This window comes from Symphodus melops (genome assembly GCF_947650265.1).
Source record: "Symphodus melops genome assembly, chromosome: 22".
Lineage (NCBI taxonomy): Eukaryota > Metazoa > Chordata > Actinopteri > Labriformes > Labridae > Symphodus > Symphodus melops.
Window position 1 is genome coordinate 4537803 of NC_136712.1, and position 24065 is coordinate 4561867.

Consider the following 24065-nt stretch of genomic DNA (forward strand, 5'->3'; position numbering starts at 1 on the left):
AGATGCTTCACATCCGAAATAATGTTAAAGCAACAGGGGACCACAAGGATGTAGCTATAAAACATGACATTGTTTTTTAACCCTTTATATGGACCTGTCTAGTGTGACATTGATAAACCTCTCAACCTAGTCCTTTTTAGCTTTTGCAATACTTTCAGTTTGAACAACATGTGCCAAGTCGTGGGAAGAAAAGAAGGAAGTGATATTGATTTAATTTACTCCCTGTACTTGTTGCTCATTTGAAAGAACTTTAATTCATATGTATTGACATTGCCAACTTTTTTTGGAAGAAAAGTAGCTGCTGAAGGAGTGTTCAGGGTTCTAAGGATATTGCCATATAACAATTTGCATAAAATTGTAAAATATATACTGGAACTTAGAATAAAGAAACTAGATTTGTCTGAAACAGCCTCTCCGGAAGTCTTCAGTGTGATTTTAAGTTGACAACTTGGCAACAGTTAGTAACTGTGCTTAACTGCCATAACTGATGAGATTAATTCTGCCTTCATAACAGCACTTCAGTCATTTCTGTCATTTCTTCTACCAAAGAAATGTACTTAAAGGAGCTCTAACTTAAAACTTTAGTGGATTGTATAAAGAATGGATGGTAGCACCTCATCTCAAGGGAAGCTGAATTATAGGTTATAAACCCTGCCTCCTCTATGTTAACAGATGGGATATGGACCAGACAGTAACATTATTATACACGTCAAATACAGAAAAACAGTTATCACACTTTCATGTGTTTCCCTTTTTTTCTTTCTTATAATTCATTTTTATAAAAGCTTTACCATTTCTGCTGTTTCACAGGTAAGTTAAACGTGTGTTTTTCAGTCGCAGAAGTAGCGTGACGTCAATACCATGGCTCTTCTAGCCAATCCTTACTGTGCCGGCTCTAGCTCTAAATAAGCAATATGTCAGCACCTGTCTCAAGGGTATTTTGGCTTCATTTTTGTACAACAGGAGGCGATTGAGACATGCTGTCCATCTATATATAGTCTTTTTTCATACTAAATTAGTTTATTTGCGTGATTATTCTCTGCATATCTTTTTATAAGGGTTAGTTGCAAAGGTTTTTCCTTGGGTCCAAGAAGACATTTTCTAAAAAACATTTCTAATTAGCACTGTCTGATTTGACTGAGTGAAGCACCCACTCCCCAGGATGATAAAGCTCCCTTGTGCCTGTCTTACCTGTCAGGATTGATTGATGCACTGTGCACTACCCACCTTCACTTTCCAGTGTTCACTGTTGTTTATGCCTCTTACCTGACCTCGAACCCAGAGATGTCTCAGCCTCCTCCCATTAGCAGGAATATTAATCACCCTTCATGCTATGTAACTGGGTTAAAATCCCAGTCTACTATTGTGACACATTTTGCCTGAGGGTAGTCTTCAAGTCTTTACTCCTTCTTTTAACTTGTTTTAAGTTCAGCGACCACAGATAATATCCTCCATAATTATCTTCTTTTTGTTTTTTTTGCATCAACCCCTTGCCATTACAAAAAACCCATATATTCCTTTTAGTAATTTGCCTTTTGTTTTTGGCAGTACTTTCGTTTTCTGTGTGCTAATTTGTGAGTGCTTTCCAGAGCTTGAAAATGTCAGGAGGTTACAGAGCTGTCTGGGTCAGTGTGTAGAAGGCAGAAAATGTTTCACACTGTATAATTGTGTAATTCACTTTGCCCTCAAAACGGCTGTGATTGCTGCAGGGTGCAACTATCCTTACATAACCAGTAAAATGTCGAGTTGTCTGAAACACTACCCACTACCAACCTGAGCCATAGATACTAATGTTAAGTTTTTGTATTGCAACATCTAATTGGCATCTGTTACGATTTTGTTTACAGCCTCCTGACGCATCCATGCACAAGTATGTTGAATCTTTATCCTTGCCTCTTGATATTATGCCTTGGCTCAGAGAAGTGATGACTCTGACCATGACAGTCAGATCATCGACGTGACAACCGTCTCACTGAACTTTTACACACTGACTCAGCCAGCCTGAAAGCTGCAAAGCCAGTATTTAGTTCAAAACAGAACTCCATGCATTATTGCCTGTGTACGATCCAGAGACTTCAAGCTCCAGTGAGCAGTTTGGATATGAAATGATTTTTTTTTTTTTTTGTGAACAACAGACGCAAAAGATTGGTAATTTCTATAGTTCATTTTAAGCTTTTAAACAAGAAACAATTATTTTTTTATTTTGTTAAAAACGCTTGAGTTGTGACTGACAACCTGCAAGATGCTTTGATTATTGAGTTTGATCAATTATCTGTTCATAATACAGACAGAAAATCACATTGATCTGGACTTCTTCTCTGAAGAATTTCTAAAGTTAAAACTGATAAAGAGAGAATTATGGATGGTAATTACAGGCAGTAACTAAAAGCATTTATCAAATGTTTCTTTTGATTTGATTTTGATGAATTGTCTGAAATTCAGTACACATCTTTTCCATGAAAGATGATTTGTTACAACCTCAGAGGTTCCTAAACTATCGTTGGGTCAAAACCAGACCTCCGTCAGTCACACTCTCAGTCAGTCTTCTGGACTGTCATTTTCAGGACAAAATGAAAATCCTCCTTAACTGTCTGGGTTAGTATAAAGCAATGCTTTCACACACGACAGACATCACTCTTATCTTTTTTAATCTCGCTCTGCTGCTATTTCATTTCCGGTCTCGTTCATTGGGAAACCTGCTGTTGGATAATGGTGGGATGAAATCAGACAGGCACAGTTTCATGTCACTGGCAGATTTGGGAAGTTTGCACAGTATTTAGTATCCATCAGATAGACTGGGTTGATCAGCTCAATGATCCTTACATATTGAGAGGGAGCAAAATTCCCTCTGGTTAAGCTTTAGAGAAGACGACACGGGGGGGAGGGGGGGGGTTGATGGCCTGGCGTGTTCAAAATGGCCACAGGGTAGCCATTTCCCACAATGCTCCAATTCCCCTGGCTCCTTCGGTGTCGATCTGTCCTTTGTGAGCCAGAGTGTCCCGGACACATTGCGGTCACAGTGGGCTGGAGGAGATATGACAAATACAAAAGACAGACCTTGTTTGCTTCTCTCCACCGAGAGAAGAAGGCGCAGCTCACAGATATTCTGTGAGCTCAGCTGTCCTCTGCTTTCTTTGGAGGGCTGTCAAATTCATTAGTTAACTTTCATTAAATCTGCATACAACATGAATACAACAAGTAAATAGCACTCCAGCAAAACTCAGTGCATTTCAAATATGTATTATATTTGAATTGCAAAAAGTCCTGCTTTGATAGTGGGGAACTGTAAAACAATATATATACTGTATATACTTTTTTTTTTTTGCACTAGTGATGACCCCAAATTGTTGAATCTCCAACGATTCATCCGTCTCAGTCGACGGCCAGTCTCACTGTTGAACAAAACATTCCAGTTATAGGCAGATGCTCGATGTCTTATTTTACATTGATTTGCCTTTTTGTCAGAACTGGAGCAATCCTTTATCTTCATGGATGTATTTTCTTTGGATTCAATCATTCTCTGAATTTGGACCGTGGGGACTCCGTTTTTTGGTGGAATATTATGATGGAGAGAGTACAGTGTGTCTTCAAATGGTATATCAAATGACAGTAAAAATCGTTTGTTTATCGGTGGTCTGACAGATGCTGAGATTGCGACTGCTGTGGTGAGTGATAATTACCTTGAAATCCAGAGAGAGTGAGTTTGAGAGCCAGCAAAAAAAAGAGCCAGGCCAGCAGCAGATTGAGTTTGGACTGAAAGACATTTAGAGTCATTCACCAGGTCTCACGGTAACACTTCTAAATCTGATATAAGAGTCCATTTCCTGTTTGGGTCCAGGCATAGCCTGAAAGAAACAGCATGGAAAGACCACTACCAGATCCTGTTGTGCATTAAATAAAAGTATATTCTCTTGTGCCTTTACTTTATCTTCCTAAAAAGATGGCTTCTCGACAGCTGCACATTTTGTGGGGACCATCTGACCGGTTGTTGTGGTCTTTTTTTATTTTACTATTTGGTCTTCTGGAGAAGCACAAACTTTCTTTTAGAAAGAAATGTTGTTGATTTGTTGGCATGAACTCTTAAAAACGTAGTCACAGACTTTCAGTGAAGTGAAGTTTAGTGAGAAATCAGGCAAAGAGCCGAGAAGCTGGTGATTAGGTGTTTGATTTGTTTCCAGGACTCTTCAAAAAAAAAAAAAGAAAAAAAGTTGCTATATTTTGAGATAAGACTTTTTTTAAGCTTTCTTTTTGATAAACTTCTGCACAGACTTTAAGGGACAGCACCTTGTACATGCACCAATGATTATCACTGCATGTGTAGTTTGATATCAATCTTAATCCTGATTTAAGTCACTCATTCCGTTTGAGACATTTCTAACATTCACATAACAGTCTGAACATTTAAAGGACTTTACCATCTTGTTGGAATCATGAACTTCTTATTGGCTATTTAGCTGTTGTTTGCTCAATGTCTATGTGGACTTTCTGTTATGGTTATATTTTGAAATAGATTTTTTAATAAGTTTAAAAAATTGCAGAATCAGATTTTTTTTTATTGCTCAGTACATTTACATATACAAGAAGTTTGTATTGTTGCAAAAAAGAGTGTTTCTAACCAATAGCTGCAGCAAGCTAAAAAGAGAGCACAGTCTAAAGTGCACAAATATGTGACAACATTTCAGAACCAATTATAACTCGAGTTTGAGAAATCACATAATGTTGGGTGCCTCCGACTTGTATTTTTGTTGCCATGGGATCAAAACAGGTATCAATATTGTTGGAATTTGTTTTGAATTTAGACCATTCCCACTTTAAATATAATAATCAAACCTGAGCTACACAGTCCCACCTTTGAATAAGGTCAGACTGAAACACTCTTTTATATACCAGTCAATTCTAAAATTAAATGTGGAGCTGACTCTCAGATCAAAGCGGGTTGAAGACTTCTGAATGTTTGTTTGGTGTTTGAACAATGTGTCATATGTTTGAAGCTTTGGTTCTTGTCTTTGATTTTTATGTTGGAAATGGAACCTCTGTGATGCAAGGCACTTTTTAAATTTTGTCTGACAATGAGGTCCTTTTAATCAATCGATCAGTTAGTAAAGCAAGCTGTTTTATCTCTATGCAAAAAAACAACAACTTAATCCACATGATCATATTCTAACATGATGATTGAAAGCCATTAAACTCGCGGGGAAGAAAAAAATCTAACAAGTGTCCTCAGTCCCAGCCCACTCTGCTGATTGCTGGCAGGAAAAGGCAAAGGTGGCGTAAAAAAAAGGATGGTTTGCATCATAGTAACAGGATCAAAGCGGTTTCATTCTAATCTGCTTCCTCGACTTTGTAAAATATCTGTGGCAGGCGAGCGTCTCAAACTGCTCTCAGATCAGCTTCTGGTGACTCATCACGACGCAGGAGCCCGAGGCGCTTTCAAACAGAGTCATTGTCAACATAAGCAACGTTTACTTTGTGTAACACCACAGGGGGGTTATAACATCGGTGCACAGTTTTGAGTAGGTGTGAGGTACATACGGAGGGGCTTATCCCTCTTTCCACTCCCTCAGAGAGCGTGGGTGTTGTTTTTTTTTCCTCCTGGGGGATTAAGCTATGGCTTGGTAAATACTCAAAGAGTTGTGGAAGGCCACACTTACTTCCTGAAGAAGAAACAGATTCATGTTTAGAACAAAGAAATGTAAACAAACAGTATATGGTCTTCAAATTATTCTTTTACCTTTTTATTAGAGATAAATATTAATATGTAATAAAGGCTAAACAGTCAAATGGGTTTTTTCCGGATTAATTTTCATGGTGTTCATGGAAAAATCCGGTTTCTTGCCTCATTCACTGATTTTTCTTTACCACTTAAGTGTATCCAAAATGAAAGCGGACAAAATGTTAGGCTCTCTCTCTTCTTGCCTGCAGGCTGCTTTGAATTGTCCCATTTTTGCCGGCTCCGAAGCAATTTAGCGTCCTCGCATGATAGTCACCAAGATCCTGTGCCCATATTTCCTCCTCAGCGGCGTAATGACACGCGCTCAGGCAAATGTAATTGCGCTGAACTGTGTGTTTAGCAAACTTAATCTGTCGGGGAAATATTTGAACGGAGCACAGAGGTGAACTCTATCCCACTGATGAGGCCTGTGACTTTGCATATGAGAATACATGACCAAAATCTTGTTAGCGGTTAGCATTGTGAGAGTCATTTTTTTCCCCTTCTATTCCATGTCTTGACATTGTGTTCATTAGTTGCAATACACCCGTTTATAACATATGAAGGCAACATTGGCCTATGTGGAGCTCTTAATCTGTTAATCTAACAGATGTGGAATGACTTTGGTGTCTTATTGGCTGATTAAATGTCTGTGGCTCGACTTTCCAGCCCAGCGTCTGATTCTGAGCCAATTTCCCTCCAACCTGGTTGTCTTGGGCACTTTGGGCACTTTGAACAGGATGTTTGCCTCTTCATGACCCCTCAGTACAAGCCACAAGCATCTATTGTTAGTGGTCAGAACAATCAAAAATGGATTTTTCCCTCTTTAAATTTTAGTTATCCCAAAAAAATTCCTAAATTTTTAAGAATATTTAACAGAACTGAATTCATCCAAATGAGGTTAAATAGTTAATAGAGACAGTATTTCCATTTTTTTCAACTCACTTCGTTGGGCTTTAAAACCTTCAGAAACCAATGGGTGACATCACTGTGACTATGGCCATGTTTTATGCAGCTGATGGATCCGGTATAAGCAGAACTGATGTCCCAGTTTGAGTTTAGACATTCCTCATTATCTTCAGTCCTCATTAAGTATGCAAGCCAGAAACAAACAGCATACACCATGCCTTATGAGCGGAATGGAATTTCCTTTCTGAAATGGGCAGATGGAACTATTCTCTCCTGATGGAGGTGTTTAGTTCACTTGTGGAATTTATATTCTGATGAGGCTGTTATCCTGGTTAATATTGGTTCATGTAAACAATAGCAAGTAAAATAGTTTCTTTTAATTAATTTCAATTTATACAACTTGCTATCAAATCTTTATACTGACGCTCTCACAGGAAAAAAAAGATTTCACTGCATAGCTGACAGCGTCCTGAGCCAAAACACCCAGATGCTAGTTTAATGCTGCGCTGGCTCACAGTCGCCTGTAAATTGAACATGGGAGTATAATTCTAGGTGTCTGTTTGTTGTGTTCAAATACCGGCGAAACCTTCTGCTTGCGTGCTTTCATCAACGCTCTCCCCACATCAAAGAGGATTTTTAATTTCTCCCTCCTGACCCGATTGTTCCCAAAGAGGATGCCTAATGCCGTTTCATCTGTGTTGTGAATGTTGGTACTGTGTTCCAAATTCCATTAAGTTAATGTTGAACTTCCAAATTTACATCAAAGTAGGTTTTACAGACGCGTTGCTAGGTAACCAAACACCTCCTTAGACTTAGACTGTGCTGTTATTTCTGAAAACCTACGTCAGGTTTTTCACTCCTCTAAGAATAGTTGCTCACAGGTTGCTTTGTCAGACAGATCAGTGGGGAAATGTTGCCACGGTAACGCTGAAATAGTCAATGTTTATTTCATAGAGAGTAACTTTTAGTCATTTTAAAAGTTTCTTAACTAATCAAGCAGGTGATTTAAAAGCCCTTAAAGGAAATACAATCCCACAGGAAGGCAATGATTATGTTCAACAAAGAAGTGGAAAAAGAGGAACACATTGTCGCTCTAATCACCTGCCTTGTGAGTATAATCAAAACTAAAAAGTCACCTCATCTTAGAAAAATGCATTAGTGCAGGAACAAAATGACACAGAAATAGTTGAACAAGACGGGTCTCGTGGTGATGCAAATGGCTCCTGTGATGTGAGCATCGCAGGAAGACTCTACACAAATATGAATGCTTCTACCTGCAGAGCATTAAGGCACCAAAGCTGCAACATGTCCCACTGGGCTAATTGTCTCAGCAGGGCTCAACTTGACACAGCCTTCTTTGCCTTTCAGACATGTTTTGCAGAGCCCATCCCTGCTCACCCCCCCCCCCCCCCCCCCCTCCCCCGCCCCGCCCCGCCCCCCACCACTCAACCTTGTTGATCAAAAAATGATCAACAAGAAAAATGTAAAATGACACCATTTCCAGTTTTTTTCTCTCTCTCTCTTTCTCGTTGCACTTTTTTTGAGGCCCTTCTTCCCCTTTCGCACGTCAATCTGGAATAGCAGCGAGATTCTTTCAAGGTATCTTCTCTTGGTAATAGCAGAGAGGCAACAGTAGCAAATGGAAGCCCAAATTGTGCCACTCAGAGGCGAGGAAGAGGAGCTGGAGTCAATGGACCCCGTTGCCCCTAGAGTCAAGCTTTTTACACAACCAGACTGGCTTTGATCTTCAGCTGGAAAACCCAAGGTGGAGAGGTGCATTAAAGGCACTGTTGTTGCAATCTCTCTTCCTGATCCACATGCATTAGACTTCCTTTTGTAACCTTTGTAGTTTGCTTGTTTTGAAATGAAAGTGGAGGATATATTTACGAATTAGAGCGAGGCCAACAAAGCAGCATCAACCTAACTTGTTGTCTTTCCTCTTTGATTGGTTTGATGTATGGGCTTTGTGGATTTCAAGAAATCAAGTCATTGAGAATCTTATTTCCTGAATTGAGATATTGTTTCAAGAAGGTTATTCAATTATTATTTTTATATGTTGTTCTTAGAGATGTGGTGAGTGTCTTCGACATCCACAGGGAGTTCAGAGAGTAGTTGCCAAAGGAACCAGTTGCAATGGTTCCTCTTATTAGATTCAACTGCTTCCTCTCCGCCTTCATTCATTTTGGTTTTGTTCAATTGGTCAAGACCTAAATTGGTTGTTGGGAAGATATATCTCAACTAACCTTGGAATAATCTGAGCTCCCTCAGGAGGAGCACGAAAACCTTCCTTAAAAGGAGGTTTTAACTAAAGTGTTAGATCTTTAAAACAGAAACTATAAAGCTGAGTAAAACTGATTACTGTATCATGAAGACTCATATATTTTGGAACATGCACTATTAGCCTTTGATTTCTGCATTTTTGGCGATCCTTTAAAAAAAATGAAAGCATAACGCTGGAGGCATAAAACACAATGCTTTTGAAATCTGCCAAGATAGATCCTTTCTAACTTTTGATTCAGAAACACTAAGCATACAAACACTTTACCTAAATAGTGACCTTTTCCCTACAGCACCGCTGCTTCTGTTGTTGGCATTTTAAATCTGATGCCTGCAGTGCACCATAGGAGCATCGAATGACTCGTGTCAAATGAGCTGTCATTTACTGCTTTATGCGTGTTTAGGGGTTGACATATAGAAAAAAAGATCTAAGAAGAGCTCATCTGTTGTCTTTCTACAAACAATAGCACCATTCCTTTCTGTCTGAAAGCGAAAAAGAAGGAATGTGCAGCTGTAAATGGATTTTTACCACTTGTTTTGTCATAGTACTCTCAAAAAACAACCTACAAGTAGCTTCATTACACGGGTTCATTAGGTTCTTTTGCTGTCGTTGCCATGGAGACGACTCCCCTCTGGCCTAGTTTAGCTTGCTTGCCCTTCCTAGCTTATGAACACTGATGCAGTTCATACAGTGCTCCGCGGAGAGCGCAGACACACCTGGTGAAACACATTCTGATTTACATGCTGCTGCAGTAAACCTGAGGAGGCTACAATATATGATCTCCACAGACGCCGCGCGCTCATGATTATAACCACCGTTTTTATAGTAACACTAAAAGGTTCTGCAGACTTTATGCACACGGCAATATGCAAATTCAAATACATGTGCATCATGCTTACATGTCAGTTTAAAGTCTTTACTGAAAATCTTTTTGATTGCTTTTTCCTCGGGAAAATGTTTCGACTGGAAATTCAATTCGAGTTTGTCTGCACGCTTTTATGTATGTATGACCTGCATTGTGTGCAAAATCAAAGAACCACTTTTCCTAGTTTACTCTATGGGTTTCTTGTACGTGCAGGCCTTTTATTTTGTGTATGGTTCATGTTTTTACTTAAAATCTTGGTTTAAGTGCTACTACAGAGGTCTTGTTTTTTTTTTATCCCACATCTCTATGTTGGTCTCCTATCTGTCTTTTATGATATATCCACCTAACAATCACACACTGGCCGTTTACAGTCCCTGTGCACTATTGGATGTTTGAGGCATGTGCTTGAATAACAATCATGTCCCCTCTGGTAGCTATAGGAATATTGCCTCCAGGAGACAGATAAAGCGTTGTGGGAAATGACGGAGAATGAGATGAGAATCAGTCAACCACAGCCAAGATGGAGCCCACTCTCAAATGGCCGTCCGCCAACCAAGCGCGCAACTATCTCTCAAGCTCCGTCGGTTGTACAGCAAACCAGACACATGTCAACATCCATCATGATCACGAGTGATCCAAACAGGTCCAGTCCATGAGCGCGGTTTATATAGTACAGATGTAGTGACACAATAAACATTGCTCAACCAAGCATTGTCGTGTATGTCAGCATGTACCTTCTACTTGGAGTTCAGCGGTTTCAACAAACAAGAAGGTTCCATTGTATTGCACTGTTGAATTACACTGTGGCACCACAAAAACTCCAACCTTTGGATTTGTTGTGCGGACACTTAAAGAAAACCCTTAATTAGCTGCAAACATATCATGTAATTATCATCTTCAAAAAAGAGACCTTTAGCCTGTTTTGCCAAGGACTCTCTAAAAGCAACATTAATTTGCATCAATAGAATAATTACTGTATATATTATTAATTAACAGCATATTTCAATCATTACTACCTCCATTATAGGCTGCTCATATTGGAATTGTTTGGTAGAGAAGGCAAGGTAGCATATACATTTTGCTTTTACTGGTCAAAACTCTCAATCTTCTGGGGCGCCATTGGTGTGGTGGTTGATGCATATATGTGACTGTGGTCCTCCGATATATTTTTTGGAAAAGCATCACATAGCGTTGTCTCATTTCGTATCGCATCGTATCTCCATGTAAAGCTCTAAAGCCTTTTAATGCCAATTTTAGAGGTTTCAAACATTAGTTAATTCATAGCTGAAAATAATCCTTCCATTTTTTCCTTTTATCCACTCGAAACGTCAAAGCCCAGTTACTGTAGGAATAAGTAAAGGAAGTTTTGTTTTTTATGGTATAGACTAGATACAAGAAGCATTCTGAATAAGTCCAACCTTAAAGTTGATGTTTAAAGTATATGCTGAAGTGAACTTGAAATCAGAAATTCTTTTAATTCCTTGAATTACCTGAAAGCAGCGTCCTGTCTCCAAAGTTTCTCCTCCTCGCTGACGGTGAGTCACCCCCAAAGTACCTTGACACAAGGAGTAAACAAGCCCGCCTCTGTTCATCAATGTAATCTTGTTTGCTCAGAGGGCAGTGTCTGTACAGGACAGCTCGGTGCCACGGGGATAAAGACCCTTGCTGGAGATATTGTGATCACTCGTTTCATGTCCCTTAAAGAAGCTGGGGTGTATCACAAATCTGTTTGACGTCATCCTCGGGGATGAAAGATGATCTTTAAGGCTGCATCGCCAAACTATGGGAGGTGAAATGACACTGCAAAAAGAAGTGAATTCAGGCTCTGAAAGCTCTGTTGAAATGACTTGATATGGCCTTAAAGTTGATGGAAATGGACAGTGTGGCTACCTGTGGTTGACAGTCCCTACCTCTTTTAGCTGTCCAACCAGGATTACGATGTTATAAAGAATTGACACCTGCTGTCAAAATGACCCCTTCTGGTTCTTGAAAAACAAGATGGTGATGACAAAAACAAATTTTTGCAAATTTTAAGGCCTAAAAAGGAGAGATCACAAACCAGTCAGTGTATTCACTGGGGCCAAGCCCACTTCTTTTAAACGGTGAATGCCAAACATAAAATAATACACTCTGATTATTTTTTACAACTAACCGCGGTATGTCCTTCTGTAAAGTGACTGTCTCCACATGAGTTGAGTTTACCATTCAAAATGATCTCTGGGGTTTGTAATTACTCTCCCATTGAGAAGCCATTAAAAGAAAAAGAAGAGGTTGGAGTTTGAGTCACAGCACTATAACTTGTGTTGTTCCCCAGCTGCTGCAGAGTCCACATTTTACCAAGGTACTGCATTTCTTCGGTCTTTGGTGTGAATAACAGCAGGTGGGGTATTGGGGTGGAAGATAGGGGTGTCATAATGTCACATGATTCTTGCGAAAAAGAAAAAAAAAAAAGACCTGTAAAAATTGATTAAACTCGAAGTCTTGAGTTACAGCTTATTCTGGGAGTCCTCATATTATCTTTCATAATTATTCCACTGTCAGGTGTCAATCTGCACCGTCTTACTTTTCTAGTTCACTGTCACTCTGTATTGTGGGCTAGTGGAGCGCAGTCAGGAATGAAACCTTGGACAATCCTTCTGGGTGACAGAAAAGGGTGAAAGACTGCAGATGGCAAAAAGACAGGAGGAGGACGGGAGATAAGTAGAACTGAAACGGCAGCATGCTGGGTCTTGTAAGATGTCAGGACTTTATATTCCTTGCCACCTGCTGAATCCACTTGGCTTGTTTAAATGCAAAGCGGATACTACTCAAACATATTTTCCCTTTTTAAATCGAAGGAAGACGCAAGCAGCATTTATGGTAGTAGAAATGTTTTACCCAGAGCCGATGGTTGCCTGGTGGAGACCTAGCTACGCACTTTGCTAGCAATCGTTTTGCAGTAGGAGACATGTGGACAGTATATCAGCTCACAAGGGTCCAGCAGTACTGTCCTTTTTCCATTCACAAATAGGCATTAAAGATGCTAGTTTATCACACAATTGAACCAATTTAAAGAAAAATGACCTGTAAACCAAACTGTTAGAAATATTTAGAATAGTTTGAGCGATTCACTCTGCCGTTCGTACACCGCTTTGTTTTAGATGTTCTTCAGTACACGTTGAGGCAGGTTTGGGACTTCTGGAGCTTTTTGAAGCTAACCTCAAATGGACACTCGAGGAACTGCAGTTTTTTTGGGCTCTGTTCTGAATTTGCGTCATTTTTCAACATTGGATATTTACAACTCTGTGGCAACTATTTAATTCCCAGCTCTGATTTCAATGTAAAAAAAAAACAAACAAAAAAACCCCAGAAAGCTGGCCTTAAAGCTAGTCTTTCTGTGTGAGTGTAGGGTGAGGCAAATCCATGTTATACAAAGCACATTCTAGTGTTCTAAGGGAAAGTGTGAAAATTGGTCCACACATTACATTTGTGTCTCCACATCATTTATACATCTGCACCCAGCTGACATATCTGGGGCTCTGCTTTCTGCCTGGCTGCCTGTCAGCGAGGAGAAAACACTCTTTTGATTGGCAGGTTAAACTCTTCAAGGTCAGCCTGCTCTACCAGCTCGCTCTCTCAGTGTAGATTACTGTGGTAATATCTCTCCTGTTGAGCGCCCCCCCCAACTGGTTCTCAGTCTACACTCAGATCGAAAGATTGTGTCTTTTTCCCCTCTCATCGTGTCGTTACATAAGCTTTGGCACAGGTTGTTGAGCATGGAGAGTGCTCTGCATGTTGCACTTCTATATCTGGGATGCTGCAGGAGAAATGAATGTCATTTTTGCTGGCGATATCAGGAGGTCAGGTTTGGGAAGATAATGGGATGTGGTTGCATGAATTCAGCCAAGATTTTACTCAAATCATCTGTGCTTAAAGTCAACAAATGGATGAAATTATTCCTAGAAAGAGGGATATTTAGGAGAATGATCGTCAGAATGAGTCTCATTATCCTGTTAAAGTGTTACAAACTGATGAGCAGAAGGATTGTAAAAGAAAATGTGAGAACGCAGCAGGGAACAGGAACTGTGTTCTATGAAGCCCCGACAAAAGAACTCGTGCAGATGGCTGCTAAAGCCACAAAGGCAAATGCTGAGTTGCTCGCGACTAATCTCACGATGACATGCTCATTGTGTTCCGATCACACTATTTGTTATGCATGCATATTTAGCAGCGCATTCTAAATGATGACGCGTCATTGATTTGTGCACAAGGCTGTAATGGGACTTGCTGTCATCACAGCCTGCACTCCCTGTTCGTGATGTGTATGTGAGAGCGGCTGGAAAGCAATACAGCAATCAGTCATTCCCAAAGTGATCCAATATACAACTTATATATGATATGTTTAAAAATGAGAAAGAAGTTTGATCTTAAATACAAGGACACATCACCAATATTTAAAATTAAATTAAATAACAGTTGGTTATCATTTAGTTTGATGTGCACTACTAAAATGAACCCCCTCCCCACCCATTCATTTTCCATTATTCTTCTTTTGACTGTGAAAGGATGACAGATGCTTTCAAACGTGGCTCAATGAGCTACCTCGGAATATTTTCCCTTTATTTTCCAGCCTAAGAAGACGCTGTGGCTTTTAATTTGTGCATCAGTTGGCAAGTAAATACACTTTTCACCTTATGAAGTGGAATCGGCGACAGTGCAGAGGGGTAGTTGTCTCATGGCCTCCTGTGCTGGTGGAGTATTTTTCACTAGCATAAGCTGCTTAAAACAGTGACATTGGTCGATCATGATAAGTCAGTCTTAGAAACTCTGAGGGGAAATCGTCATCATTATTCCAGAAATTCGTGGTCGCTTTAGAGGAAAATGCTTTCTTGTAGAGAGTGCAGATAGCATCGTGACTACCATCGTTCCCCATCTTGGCTGAACTGGAAAACTCCCCACACCTCCACAGCAGGCATGCATCTGTTGGGAGGAGATCCCCAGCTGCTTGCTGTAACTGGTTTTCCAACACTTGGCTGCTCTCCACTGGTAGTTCCCTGAAATTGGCCATTTGTCTGTAAAAACAGTCCATTGATAATGGATATCCGCCAACCAGCCGCTGACACAGATTACAGAGCTGATGGTGCAATCAACGGGGGCAAAAGTTCACACAGTGGATTCAGCAGTTTGAGCCCATTGTGTGCTCTCTTGATTACTCCGAGATCTCAAATGCAAAGCAGTGTGTTGTCTTTGTGTTGTGTACCTGGATTCTTGTCCTTTTTTTTCTACTAACAACAGAATATATTTACCTTTACCCTTTGAAGAACTTGGAGAACACTGTGAGAGCTAACCTATTAATCTATTAATGGTCTTTCTTTTGATTTTCATTTCCTCTAGATCCTCTGTGCTGGGCTGTGAGAGCAGAGGAAGCATTTAAAAAGACCCTGCAGCAGGCTTTCTTGAGATAAAGGTTGGTCTTATTCCTTTTTTTACACTTGGAAAAAAACAAACTCCACATCTGTTTCTGGTTATTTGACATGCAATTAAACTGTTTCTAGCAGCATCTATTGTGTTACGCTTCTGTAGCCATTCTTATGTTTCCACTTCTAAGTGCTTCAGTTCAGAAACGATTAATGTTGGTCTTCGGAGTCTGTTTTGCCGCGTGTATGTTTATCTTAATTCTCCCATTTCTTGATTCAACACATGAGTTCCACCCCCCCTGGAGATCATTTCAGGTTCATTTAAAGCTAATTCATCGTCATGTTATTGCACTGCTGTGTAAGACATTATGCCATATATGTTTTATATTTCATTAAGAATTCAAAAGGTCGTAAAGTAAATGGACCATAAAAAGCATTAGCCCCAGTGGGAGCCCTCAACATGAACGCTTCATGCTGCCGTGCCTCCTTCGATCCTGCTGGCTGTGGAAACATACGTCAGTTACATTCCTCTGATGGTCGGCAAAAGGATAGAAGATTGTGAAAGCACAAACGTGGTACGCAGAATCTTCTGCGTTGAATCATGCCGTGTTGATTTTAAGTTCTATCAGAGAGGGGGGGTGGCATCACAAGGGGACATTTGACCGCATCACCTGTCAATGTGCCGACAGATTTTATCAGAAGAACAGAAGAAGATGAATCATTTGTCGCTTCAGATTTCTGTTGCTCATGCTGAATATTAAGTACAGAGAAAGACTTTAGACTTTGTTGTTTCGTATTGATTTGTGCCAAATCGAATATTGATGTGTATCTGTTGAAGGTACATTTGCAGCTTGCAGTTGGAACTACTGTAATACTCAATAGAAAGTGAGAGACGATGAAGAGTTTTTATATATATAATTTGCAACATTTCACCAATAACTAGCAGTGTTAACTGAATGCAATGGAAATGGACTTAAATGTAGCGCTTTTAGTCTTCCGACCACTCAAAGGGCTTTTAAACCACAGGTCACACCTACACATTCTTAGAGAGGCTGCTACAGTATGTGACCATCACATATAACTTACCCCATTCATACACATTCACACTCTGCCCACAAAGCAGCAGGGGCATCTTGGGGTTAAGTGTCTTGTGGCTGCAGAGGACCGAACCCGTGACCTTCCAGCTGAGAGACGACTGACTCTACCAACTGCATCATAATACCTGCATCTAGTCCAGTCTAAAAAGAGCTTGCATTGTAGAGCACACACATCTCATATTGAGGCTTTAACGGAGAGATCAGAGCTCCCATTCTCCACTGTGAAGAAGCTCAGATTGTATTCATGCTGACTTTGGCATCTTTTCTGATGTAACCATTTCTTCTTATTTGTGTTCTGTCGTGAATTCCAACCTTTAAAATCATCCCTGCACCGTCGAATTCCATCCTCTCGCTCCCTACATCTATGTTAAAGTCTGTATTCAACCGCCGCCGCTGGTTCAGGCAGGGTTCAGCAGCTATTTACCGAGGCATTGTGACTGATTCCGGCCTTGTTAAATCCTATTTTGTTTTGCGAGTGCGGAGCTCTTTCCTCCTCGAGGCATGTGAAGGTGGAGGCTGAAACTGGCGTGCAGACTGGGGAGCCAAAGAGCAGGACAATTTTTCATCCTTATTGCCCGTGACAGATCCAAAGTGGCAGAGCGGCGTCCACGGAGAGACAGAGAACGGGAGAGAGAGAGGAAGGGAAAAGTGAGAAGGATGCAGCTCGGATGGAGTGAGAGGAGTGTTTGCCTACTTCCGCCTCCTGAGCAGAGCCTCAATTTTCTTTGCTAAAACAATGCAATTCAGCAGCGTTTGTCAGAGCGGGCTCGGTTTAAGAGTTTCAAAGAGAGTCCCCGAGTGCCTTCCTCTCTTGTGTTTAGCATTAAAGCTAAAGAATAAATGCTGGTTTGGTTCCCAGTGTTGCCGTCCTCTGACTTCTCTGGTGACATACAGCTATTTTTCCAACACAAGAAAATACATGAGTCAAAACTTCTTCCGTACCATAATAGAGCTATTTATAGAAACGTAAAGCCCATTAATTGATGTAATTCAAGCTTGATTTTACATGGTCAGGAGGCAAGTCTGTTTTTCTCAAACACCTTGTCTTGATTTTATAAACAAGACTGTGATGTATCCTGACACGTGCAATCCAGTGATGAAGGGCTCCGTCAAGGTGACTTCATGGGGTGACGAATGACGGGGGTAGAGGGGTGTCACAGGGGTTAGATAGAGAAGAGCGACTCCGTGAACGGGATGATTTTCATGCCGGAGATTTTCTCTCCATTTTTTTCCCCCGACGCTTTCGTTCTCTCGTTTGAGATTAAGATCTCGTGTTGTAATTATTGCTCGGTGAGGCGGCCTAATTCTGCCAAGTCGATAGCATCACACCCGTCAGGTGGTTGTACGGGGGGATCTGGCAGCAGCTGCTCATGTCCTCTACATGTTCCAGTGGGCTGCAGAGGAAGGTAATTTCACTGATCTGGGATACATGTCTGCTGATAGGCTTGATGCTGGAAAGCTGCCAATCCGCCGTCTTCTTTAGCTTGGGAAAAAAAGAGAGAAGAAGAAGAGCAGGAAACCCCCTTGGGTGTTTGGCATGTTAAACAGCTGTACAATAAGGGCATCAATCATCCTGCACAGTCCCAGGAAACATCTGTCTGGACGCTTCCCCCTCCAAAACAGGTGCCTGACGGACAGATTCAGTTCTGCCTGATGAGAGATTGTGCCAACATGAACGATTGTGCAGGAGAAGGTACCGATCCGAGGGCAGTTTTTGCACAAAAAACAGTCCTATATGGACTAAAATAGACTAAATAGACTTTATGTTGCGGTGACATAAAGTCTGTTTAGAGCGAGAATATTTACCAGCAGTTACTTTAGGTATCTGTACAGCAGCTCACAATCTGAATCTCTCGATCTCCCAAAACAACAATTTTAGTACTGACTATGATTTATGAGAAGTCATCTTGTTCTATTAAGTTTATCAAAGTAAATGATTTGTCACAGTAAGTCTGGTTTCTAACTTGAACTTGTACCCGAATGATTCTTCGATTCAATGATTTGACAGGCGACGAGTAGAGATGCATCGGCACATCTGCACAAAATGTGCCTCGCTGATGTGGATTCATTGTGTCCCTTTAACTGTCCATCATCGTCCATCGTATGATTTGAATAGCATAGCAGTTGACCACCCTTGACCCAGAATATGAAGGTCTGTTGGGGCTTGATGTAGTGTGGACGAGTGCGTCTGCTTCAGGTGCTGCCGTGTGCAGGAGTCCAGATTGAAATGTCAGCGTGCATTTGTGTTTGCATGGATGCTTGTGCAGCATGCAGGTGGATGAGGGACGTTATCTCCCCGCTGCAGCTTATACATGCATTGAATCCACTTGATGCTGCTTCATGTTTGCTGACCGAAAACATGAACGGTTGAGTTTCAAATGACAAACCTGAAGCTTAGCGGCATCAGGACTCATTTGGTGCAGAGCTTAAGGGGACTTTAAGTGGATCATTTGTATTAAAGTGCCATGTTGGGCATTGCTTTTGCTTAATATCTCAGTTTTGGAACATGTGCGTTTAACGTGTGATTGCATGAGAGTTGTAGTTGGCGAGTTAATGGTGTGTTAGTTTGAGCCGCTCAGTAGTGGATCGTGACTCTCTCCCTCCTGTGCGGGGTGGGAGGGGGGAGGGGGGGGGGGGGGAGTCACGAGTCACATCCCTCAACTGTCACTCTTTTCTCTCCCACCAAATCAACTCCTCTTTAACCTCATCACTCTGACTTAACAATTATTCTTCTCCATTTTCGCAATGCTCTCAATAAAAGGTCATGAAGTTGACCTTGTGATGCATCCTCTTAGAAGTTCGACATCTAAAGAGCCTATTTACGTCAAGTATGAATCACTCCTCTTGGAAACTGTAGTTCCTTAGTTGAGTGAATGGCGAACAGAGCTGCTTTGTTAAATGTGTTAAATGTGTCAAAGTGTTTTGTGTCTTTGACTCTTGTGCAGTAATTAAAAGTGGGTGGACCTTGCTGTGTCTGTAACCTGAAATGTGACTGTAGATTTAGCCTGCTGCACAGACATAACAGGCAGTATGTTGCAGCAATTAACCAATCAGAATAGAGTATTCATTGTAGTGATTTCATAAACAAATTTAGCATCTTCTGAAATTTCTCTGCCCCCTGACCTTGGCGCCTCAGTGTTGCCGGGCAATAACAGAATGGCTAAGGTAATTAAATTACCAGACCCTCCATGGGCAAGGGTAATTACTGCTCTCTAAATCCCCTCTAATCCCCCCTCTGAGTCCCCTACACATACTCGGCCCGGGGCGCTCTTACGCTGACTCCCCCGATCCTGTCCGAGACAGAGGCCGTCCAAATAACAGTCAACGATAAATCCAGTTTGTTTGAAATGTTTCACCTCCATACTGTACTCTGGCTCCAGTCATCGCTCGGAATGAATTCCCGTCACGTCACGTTGCTCTCCTCCTCCTCCTCCTCCTCATGCTCACGTGCGTGACTCAGGAGGACTCTCAGGTCAAAAGGGCCACTCATCTCTTCATAAGAATGTCGTAATGATCACCGCTGGGATGACTAGGATGTGACCTGTGTGAGCTGCGGTGCCTCGCGACTGGAGTGAAAAAGCAGGCGAGGCTATAAAGACGAGGAAGCACACTAATTGATCTTTAGAAAGACACAGAGGTTACCTAAATATCCTCAGCTGGGTTTACGTTTAAATAAAGGTTATAAGTGAATAATCAAGGTCGTCTAAGCAAACAAGACATCGAGAAGAACAGCCACCATTTCTATAAATCTAGTGTTAGTGCTGCTGTCAGACTGTGTGCTTTACATTCACTTCCTGTACTGCTTTGTCCACAAGGGGCCACCAGAAGGTTCCTCACAGGAGCTTTAAAGCTCTACAGTAATGTCTTTTGGTCACTAGGGGGCAGCAAAACAAGCCTAAAACACAACATTTCCTAAAGTGTTATCGCTATCGTTTTGTAATGAAGCGATCATTAAATGTGGAGTCATGTTGTTTTTAATTTAACACATCGAAGGGACTTGAAATTCTTCAAGTCTTTCTACTTCATCTGTTGCTGATGGCTCCATTCTGTTCAGCAGCGATAGCCGACAGCATGAACTGGATCTTTTAAAGGGCTCAGCAGGTGTCTCCTTTCACATCGACTCAGTTGATCCATCCGCGTAAAACGAGTTTATCCAAGAAATTCATTCGTATTCATGTTGACATAGAGAGGTGTGTTTTGATTGGGGTTTTTGAGATGCAAGAATCAAAGGAGCATCGGCGTCCTTTTCATGAGATCCACAAGAGGTTGATTACTGAGCTCAGCTTGATTTTTCTATTAACAGAGTCCCAACGCTTTTTAACCCCTTACTTGTACCCTTCAGAGTGCCCTTTAATGCAGTAAATTAGATAGATCCAATTATTACTACAACCTAACATTACTATGACAAAGATCATAATTAATAATACAATAGATTAAAAGAACATCACAAAGATTCTTTTTTTAGTATTGCACGAAATTGAAGAGAGAACAAAAGCTGTCAAGCTGTTACAAATCAAACAGAAGCACTCAACAAATGTTGATTGAATCCACAGTAACTTTCAAACACACCAGAGTTGTTATTAGCTTAAAAAATGGAACAGTTGGAGGACCGTGGTGTTTCTCTGCTCCTCCTGTTGCCTTGAGCACCAGCCGAACATCTGCGTGACATCAGTGCCATTGGACAGTGTCAGTGACCCCCCCGGCAGGTGTTCTGTGTGTGTTGTCTTAGGTGTGCGTACAGTATCTGCCACGTGCCTGTGAGTGAGAGGAGCCGGGTGGTTGGTGAAAGGAGCATCTGTGTGCATTGAAAAGAGTTCTCTGAATAGCTCCCATATTTGAGCAGCCACTTACCCAGCGATAAGCTGTAAGTGATTCGTGGCAGCTTCCTGAAGCAGTCGAGAGAGACACACAGAGGGAGAGAAGTCAGAGAGAGAAATGAGTGTAGAACATCAATTGTAATTAGGGATTCATTCCTCCGTTTGGAAGTGCATGTTTCTGTCTCAGAGAGAATTAGAACTAGATACTTTAGCCAAAGAAATACAACTTGAATGCTTTAAAGCAGCACAAGCTTGACAACTTAATGCAACGAAATGTAAAGGACATTATATGATATGCTACCTTTATAATTTCCTCCCTTAGTCAAAGTCACAAACATAGACTGTATAAAACATGGCCGTATTTTAAGTGATGTCCCCAATTGGTTTCTGAAGAGGCATTCTGAAGCCCAACTTTGGAGTTTGCCACATTAGAATCACCGTCAACTAAGTGAACACGTTATCCGATCTGAAGCGTGAGATTTGAGTTCCCCTTGCACCCCTAGAAGAAACGTGGAACTTATGCAGACAGTGAAATATGGGACCCATACATAGAGAGCGGTCTCCTTGTGTGTCATGCATGAGAAATGCAGGGGAAAGATTTTATCTGAAACAAGTCCCATATCCTTAAACAAGGATGGTGGTCTACTGTAAAGATCATCATCTTTCACCTTTTACACACACATTTTCAGGGCCCGAAGCACCGACAGTGTGAAGGACCCTTTTGTTTCCCAAAGGACTGTTTTTATTCTTCCGCGACTTTGTACAAAAAAATCCTCTGGCACCCATAGTCAAAACCCGACAGGAAGTCCGTCATCATTATTTGAATGTATAAATGAGAAGCAATTTTTGCATTTTCAGGCTTCCTATTTGAACATGCTTTAGTGAGACCCTGTTCATGCGATCATTACCGTGTCAGTGTGTTCTAGACGTGTTTAAGATCTCCATATGCTCTCCTCACGAGTCTACAGAAAAGGGGCGTGGCCTCAGTGTACTGTCAAACTTTTCACACACATCAACCTCTGAGGCCTGCTGCTTGGCCACGCCTCACGATTGGACTCCCGCGGTCGCAACACACCCCGACATGCACGGGGCGCTTCGGGCCCTTCATCCCCGCTTGCGGTTTTAATTCATATTGTTCTCCCACTGTAGCACTAAATGTGTCGCTTAACATGCAAGAGCGAGTGTGTTTTGTGTGCTTCTTCTCAGTCCTCTCTTTGTGCTGAGTGAGAGCAGCGATTTACAGTGTTCAGCGGTGACCATCCAAATGTTCTTGACATTTGGAAAATGTTCCCTTTTTTCAGCCCTCTTCCTCTTTTTTTTTTTTTTTTTTTTTAACCACTATACTCTTCTTCCAAATGCCATTCGCCCTTTTCACTCCTCTTTCACCTTGTTGATCCTTCTTCCCCCCTTTCTTTTTTTCCGTATGATTGTCTAGTTTGATGTATGACCCCTCACAGGCTCCTGGTTGAAAGATTTCCTTTTTCTTTTTTTATTGCCCTTTCACTTCATATCTCTTGTCCATTTCTTGTGAAAAGTCGAAGTATGGCACTTGACTTTTGTTCAAATTCAAGAGCTCTCTCGATGGAATTAAGTGCGCATGCAGCGTTTCCGAGCATTTGGTCATTATGTTCTCAATCATTTCTCTCTCAGCCAGTGACTCATGTGGTTCCTAATGTTTTTTTCACCCCGTGCTTTCTTTTGAAGCGGTCAAGTTTTTGCTCTTTTTCATTCACACGACTAAGACGACGTGCGTCAATCAGAGAACAGATTGTTTACTCTGATTCGAAGAGACGTTTTTCGCCCCCAAATATTTGATCTATCTCGCTAGGGAGTTAAGCTACAGCAAAAGTTCCGGTTTTAGCCTGTAGCGACGACAGCGAATGTCCTCCGCGCTGGTACTGTTAGGAACTGTTCGGGGACTGACAACAGAGAGTCTCCATAGAGGATGACCTACGCCGCTCAGCATGGAAGCAACCCTTCCCCTGCTCGTTAGGGTTGATCTATAAGACTGCTGGGCCGCAGATCCGCTCTGGCCTCACTGCCTAACCCCCAGAATTGATTCCCCCCACGGCCACATGACACACACACACACACACACACATCATACTGTACACCCAGAGCCAGTGAACCAGAGCTTATGTACAGAGGAGAAAGCTGTGCAGTTACAGGGTGTCCATGGCTAATCATTAACTCAGACTCCCTGTTTGCTTTTCCTCCGCCTCTGCTGTATATCTGATGGCTTTTTTATGTGTGTGTGTTGTCAACAGTGTCATGTGCCTTTTGCTAAGCCTTATTAGACCATGTACTGTGTGTTAGACACACACACACACACACACACACGCACACACACAGATATAACATCTGCTCATGCCTGCAGTCGTGTGTCAGGCAGAGTTTGAGTTTGCTGGAGACTTCCTCTCCTCCTCTCCCAGCTCACAGACGGATGTCTTAAAGCAGAGTAGAAAATGACAAACACTCACATGCCTGATAACTAATCCGCGGCAAAACAAACACTTTAAAGGTACAGCCAAGGGGTTTCATGGAGAGAGGATTGATTGATAGATGACCTGTCGAGGAAATGAGCGGGCGGCTGAAAGGGCCGAATGGAAGCCCTGAGTGGACAAACAGCAGCAGGGGGCTGCTCTCAGTCACAGATTGCTTTTGAAACACGTCAGGGATTAGGTTAATGATGACGGGCTTCATCGCAGCATGTTCGTCATTTGAACTCCAAGGATTTCTTTCCGTTAAGTATTTCTAAATGAATTGTTTCACAAACGTCAAATGAATCTTTTATTATATAGATAAACACATGCTTCAGTCTTTTTCTTTTATTCTCTTGAATATTCCCCCGATTCTGTTCTGCTGGGTCAGAACTGTGGAGGTAATGTCCAGTTGCTTTGACATGATAACAGATTTTTTAAACTTTGATTCAATGATTGTAAAAATCAAAGGATATCGATACCTGTTTGGATACCATGGCAACAGGAGTACAG

The 24065-nt window shown here is 41.5% G+C and overlaps 1 protein-coding gene across 6 annotated transcripts in view; it reads left to right on the top strand.

Moving 5' to 3' along the window:
• Window positions 1-24065, top strand: part of syt1a (synaptotagmin Ia) — a 139608-nt gene that overhangs the window by 37425 nt on the left and 78118 nt on the right. For all 6 annotated transcript variants that reach the window (XM_079334818.1, XM_079334817.1, XM_079334822.1 and 3 more), the window contains one exon: window positions 15136-15208. The gene's annotated coding sequence lies outside the window, so the exon portion shown is untranslated. The remainder of the gene's footprint in view (window positions 1-15135; window positions 15209-24065) is intronic.